Here is a 6,025-nt window from a genome sequence, read left to right as displayed (position 1 = left end):
TGGGCAACTTCTTTCCCAGCAGCTTCCCCCAGAATTCCAGCATGAAAAATGTTTCTCAGATGCCTATAGGAACAATCAGAATCCTCATTAAGGCTTCAGCATGTATGAAGAAACTGAAGTTCATCACCAGCAGTTTGCATGGCAGTCAGCTTTAGCTGTGAGGAGCTTCAGTTACCACATTCCCCCGTTTCAACAAGGCTTGAGGATACAACACATTTGTGGCAGAGTAATGTGAGCACTCTCTCCCCCTGCATTGCATGAAGGGCTGAGCCCACCATCACCCACACAGGACTGTATGCAGCTGGAGAAAACAAAACCTGGTAATGTCAGTCCTTGGAGGCATCCTGAAATGAGAAATTCTTACACAATTCTTTTGAGGGCTGAGAAACTTTTTTTCTTGGGATATTTAAATCCCAGTATGTATAGTCTCAGAACTGTTGCCAGGAGGCCACCAATTCAAAGTTTCTGCCCAGTTTCTGATGGAGAAATGGGAAAACAAACATACGTATTTGTCAAAATTCTAAAAATGTCAAGAGCATCCATGTAATATTAAACATTTGTATAAGTGTTTATACAGTTTGGCTCAGGGTAAGATGCAGTTTGTCCTTGAGTATTTATTGATTACATCAAAAAACTAGATCCACAAGACTAACATGGCAACTTAGGAATCATAGCTTCCTTCTTCTCTTTCACTGGTCAGAGACTGAACTTTAACTTTTTATAGTGTTCCCTTTTGTGCTTCAGCTTACAGTGTCTTATTCTCCCTGCTGCACCACTCAGCACAGTCCACATCACTATGTTAGTCTGTAGACAGCTGTTGTTCTCCATCAAATTTTCTATTAAAAATCATGCAGGGATAAAACTGGCAAAGTGAAACAAGGAATGCAAAAAACTTAACAAAAATCATCATATTTCTTATACAAAAACTAACAGGCATTTGAGTACAGAAGTGCAGATGATAGGTGCAGGTATACAATTTGGGGAAGGAATTGCCTGTCTTTTTAGCAGTGTCATGTACCAGCAGGTGCTTATAATTTAAATCAGTAACATACCCTGTCCTCTGAGTTATGTCATGTAAGATTACACAGCATTGTGTATGCAACAGTTCAGTGCACTGAGATTCCTTTGTCACTGGCTGCCCCCCATGGCAGGGAGACTCTCTGCTTCTGCAGCTCTGGTCCCCAGTCATCCAGTCTGTGGTGAGCATTGGTCTACACTGCTCTTTTTTTCTTCCCTGAACACTGAAATTTCATTTTAGGAGAAGGGAGGATTTGTTAGGGCACAGTGTGCATACAGGTAGCACTCTGCTACTAAGTCTTTTGTCACAAAGCTGGAGAAGCAGGCAGTGATTTGGCTTGAACACACTGAAGAAGAGAATGTGTCTTAAGAATGGACTCAGGTCAGACTTTACTAAACCTTTTTGAACAACTATCAGGCATCTCAATAGTGTATGATGTCCTTGTCTTCTCATGCAGATTTGACAATGAACATTCCCTTAGATAACAACAATTTACCTACAGGCTCCATAGGATTCCTATATTTAGCAACAGCAGTGAAAAAAACCTACTGTATTTTCCTTCTGCTCCAGTTAGTGTTAAGTGTTATAAAAAATAACAGATATGGAGTGTTATATCCTTTGCACCAAAATCTTTGTGGAATGTGACATCGCCATGTGCCTAGTAACTGGTGAGACATTTTTTTTCCTCATGTACTTCATTTCTAAATAAAGCAACAACGATTTTGCCCTCCTCACTTTTGTCTCTCATTTCTAATGCTGTGATATTAATAAGGACTGACATGTTTAAAGCCTTTATTCATACTCATGGAGAATATTTTTGCAAGATATATGGTGTAGTGCTTGAAGATGAGGACATTTTAATGGTGATTTTATGGTGTAATGCAAGAGAAGATTTTCTTCATAAAAATTAATTAGTCAAGCCGGTAGATCATTATAATAAATAAAGGCAGAAATTCTTTTTGTGAACTTTTCAGACTATGTACTTCACACAGCTGACCCCTACTAAAAGCTGACTGATCTAAGCACTGCTTTGGCCAGCTCAAAAGACCAGATTCAGGCTCAAAGTGGGAATAAGAGGAATGGAAATGGTTTTGGTCTGACAGCAACAACTGTTGTAATATAATAAAGAGCTGCAATTCTGCTGAACCACCTTCATCTTGCCCTCCCTCAAGATTTTTCTAAATATGAAGGTCAGCAAATTCCTTAAGTATTTAGTAAAGCTTCCCCAAGGCCTCCTACCCGTAGTAGGGGCTACTGCTTGTAACTGGGGGTGGCACAGGACTCTAATGAATTTTAGAATCTTCCTCCACAGTGCTGTGTCAGATTCCACCCTCTTTCTTTTCTCCCTCTGTTACTTTCTCATGCCTCCTTCAACTGCCTTGACACCAAATAATTTCTAGCAGCAGATTCTCAGGATTCCTTTCCTCATCAATTGAGAAGATGCCAGAAAAGGACAGTCAAATCAAGGTATTGCACAGTAAGTATCCCTGCAAATGATGAGTCTGATTAGTCCTCTAAACTAGAAGAAAAAAAACAAATACTTTTTTGGGGGCTGAAAAGTGGAGATACAGCTATATCCTTTTCTAAAATCTGCTTGAGTTGGGCTGTATATTTAGTAATAAACAAAAGCTGTTGCACAAAACAATGGTGAAAGAAAAGCAGGCCCTGCACATAAGGGATCTTCTACGTGACACTTCCTAGAAGCACTCCTCAAGGACACATCTGCACCCTCAGTACCCACTGATTTTACAATGAAAGCACACTAAAGGCCATAATCTCTATCTCATTAATAATCATAAGCTTTTAGGTCATGTGGAAAAGAACATCACCATTCTCTACTGCAGAATGGAGAACAGTGTTACAGATACTGGCACAAGTGTCTTCATTTGCCATATTTAGTTTTCTGTGTTCTTTTGAGCTTTCCAGAACTGTTTTTGTAAAACTGAACTTGTGCTCATTTTCCCAGTTAAGCTGGTTAAGAACCTATGCCAATAATGGTGTAATAGCATCACACATTTACTCCTAGCATCTATGCTTATTAATAACCAGAAAGTTCTTTTCTAGATCTGCTTTGGAAAATACATCAGTGTCTCAGCATATTATGTCCTGTATAAGTTTACATACTTGAAAGATTAGGAACATCTAAACATGAAATATAGCTTGCTGCTGATCAGAAACACTTGTGGGTTGCTGACTTGCTACCACAGATTGTTATTTTTCCTTAAAAATACTGAAATTTTCCTTGCAGGTTGGAAAACACGGTCTAACAAAGAAGATAAAGGATGTGGAACAAAAGAGATTTTCGCCACAACTGCTGAACAACTGTGTGTGAAAAGCACCTAAAATGCTAATCTGCCTTTCACCTAAGCGGTAGACATTTCCTAGTCTAGTGCTCTAGCACAGGTGTGAGTCTCTTGCTGCAGGATGTAATTCCTGAATCCATTCCTAAATCATTAATACCTCAGATTTTGTTTTCTGAAATTAAATTTTCTTCTGTGAATTGAAAGTGTGGCCTCTGTGTGAAATAGCCTATGCCTTTCCTATAGATTTGTTTGCCCTAGCTGGCATACTGTATTTGAATAGAAATTTTGACTGTAAAGCCCAGCAGTTACTAGAGGTTTTTTGCTGTTGTTATTGTTTTTCTGCCTACATGTTTCCTACCTACTAAACATCTGGTAGGACCACTGGTTTTTTTCACATTACACAGAAGGATTGTTTGGCATGTGTTGTCAATTAGAGTGGCTTGGGAGAAGTGAGCCGAAGTTCATACATTTTCTGAAACATTTTGTGCAAATATTCTATGAAATGCGGAGCACAATTCAACACTGTTCCTGAAAAAATTGCTCACATGTTCCCAGAACCACAGACAATTCTATTTTCAAGTATTTTTAGAGTGGAAACCAGACACTCATATGGAATAAATATAAGACAACACCAGCTTTATCATTGCCTGGCACCTCACTCCTTGTCCCAAATGGCAAGCTATGTTTTTCCCAAAATGTTAAAGTATGATATTTCAGACACATTTAGATACTGATTTTTAAGATAGATCTCTACTCACTGTCTGATACACAAAGAGGTTCCAACTGGGTAGCAGAATGATCAGTCACTCCTGAAAATCCTGGCCCTCTCCATGGTTAGACAGCTGCACAAGATGTCCAGATGCCATTTCCAGCAAAGTTAGTTGGAATTGTCTGATGCTGCAGTTAGAAGATTCATCTGGAATTTCAAGGTATTAGGAATGAATGGGGATCCAGGTTTATCATCATACAGGTTATAAAAAGAAACAATGGAGCAAAAAATAATTATAAACATTTACTGTCTTTCCTGCTCATAAAAAAAAGTCCTCTTAATAAAAAAACCCCAAAAATCCCAAAAACAACAGCAGCCCCGCAACCCTCCCCCCCAAAAAAACCCCAACCAAAACAGGAATAATAGGAGGTTCATTGTTGTATATCATCAAGGTATATAAATATGGATTTTCTTTCCCAAATTATTTTGTCACTAGGATCTTTAGGAACGTGGAGTCTTTTACTTTCCTTTCTTACAGATAATTGAATGATATAATTTTTTACAGGGGAAATTCTGAACATTAAACTAAGCGGTCAGTTACTAACAAATATATAAAAGGCATTTTAGAATAGCTCTTGACAACAACAAATCTACCATTTGGAGTAGCCATAATAAATATCACTTTTCTCAGCTTTGACTCTCCCTTATTGGTTTTTTGACTGCTTTCCTAATCAACCCTAAATTATCTCATACTGGGAGCACCTGAATTTTTAGCATGGCACTGAAAACATCCATTCTTTTCAAATTTGAAAACACAAGAATGTAATGAAGGTTTTTCTCTCCTTATGGTAAATAATATTAAAAGCCTTTGTTTAGGCCCATTATTTGCTCTTAAAAGGCTTAGAGATATTAGTGATAGGAAATAAAATGAAATGTCAGTGCGGGAAGAGGAGTTAAGACATACTTTGCTCTATTGAAATAGCACTTAGATCTCTGGAAATGTGCTCATCCAGAACTTTGGCAGATAAATCTTTGCTAGGAAACAATTAGTTGGACATATTTTCTCGTAGTTTCTGTCTAATTCCTATTTTGTACTATAAACCAGCTCTTTAATTTACCTGATTACTTTCAAATTCAATTTTCTGTATCCATCAATTTACATGATAAAAGACAAAACACCCATTACAGATCTTAGCATTTAAGTTAATTGATACCATTGAAAAGCTCATAGCAGCTAAAACTTTGACAAGGTTTTAACGTGATTTTTACCATAGCTTATCCTACATCCTCTTAAACAAGAGAGTCTGAAATTTCACCAAATGAAAAAAAAATCTGCCAGATAGCATTAGAATCCTTTTTTTTTTTTTTTTTCCTTTTTTTTTTTTTCAGTCTCTTATCTGCATCTGAACAATGGCCACATGAAGTGCTAAGAGGATCACCATCAGAGAGGTTCTCTCTTGACATTCTAAATCACTAGAAAACTCTGTTGTAATTTACTGTTATCCACAGTTAATGTTACTGAAGGCTCAGAGCAATGGGGACTCTGGCTGATGGTGTTCTTTCACCCAAAGCACCAGGAGGAATTTGAATTACTGGAAATACTTCAGGTGCTGTCAGAACATATTCCTGTTCTGTTTACCAAACAAAACATCACTACAATTTAGATTTTTAATGAAAATCAGACAATCTACATGAATATCACAAAATCTCTAGGCCTCTAAATAATTACGATACAGTATCTAATCTTAGGTTTTTTCTCCTGTGCTTATTCATCTGAAAAGAACGAAAGGAAAAAGGAGTTATATTCCTTAGTTTATTTCCCAAGAATCTGATAATATGTGCTAGACATCAACATATTTTTCCAGCTTCTCCATAACCATCATCACCCATCAATGTTACAGACAGAAGTCTGTTTCTTCTAATTTTTTGTAAGCTCTTTACTTATAATTGCATCTATATTATCACAATCCTATCTTAGATATAACATAAAAAATG

General features: G+C 37.2%; 1 long non-coding RNA gene across 1 annotated transcript; it reads left to right on the top strand.

The window, feature by feature from the left end:
* Positions 1-2,006: 2,006 nt before the first annotated feature.
* Positions 2,007-3,634, top strand: LOC139796711 (uncharacterized). The gene is made up of 2 exons (XR_011726113.1): positions 2,007-2,495; positions 3,267-3,634. It is a non-coding gene; the product is annotated as an uncharacterized lncRNA (long non-coding RNA).
* Positions 3,635-6,025: the final 2,391 nt, after the last annotated feature.

This window comes from Heliangelus exortis, chromosome 5 (assembly GCF_036169615.1).
Source record: "Heliangelus exortis chromosome 5, bHelExo1.hap1, whole genome shotgun sequence".
Lineage (NCBI taxonomy): Eukaryota > Metazoa > Chordata > Aves > Apodiformes > Trochilidae > Heliangelus > Heliangelus exortis.
Note: the sequence above shows the minus strand (reverse complement) of the source record. Positions and strands in the feature narration are given on the sequence as shown.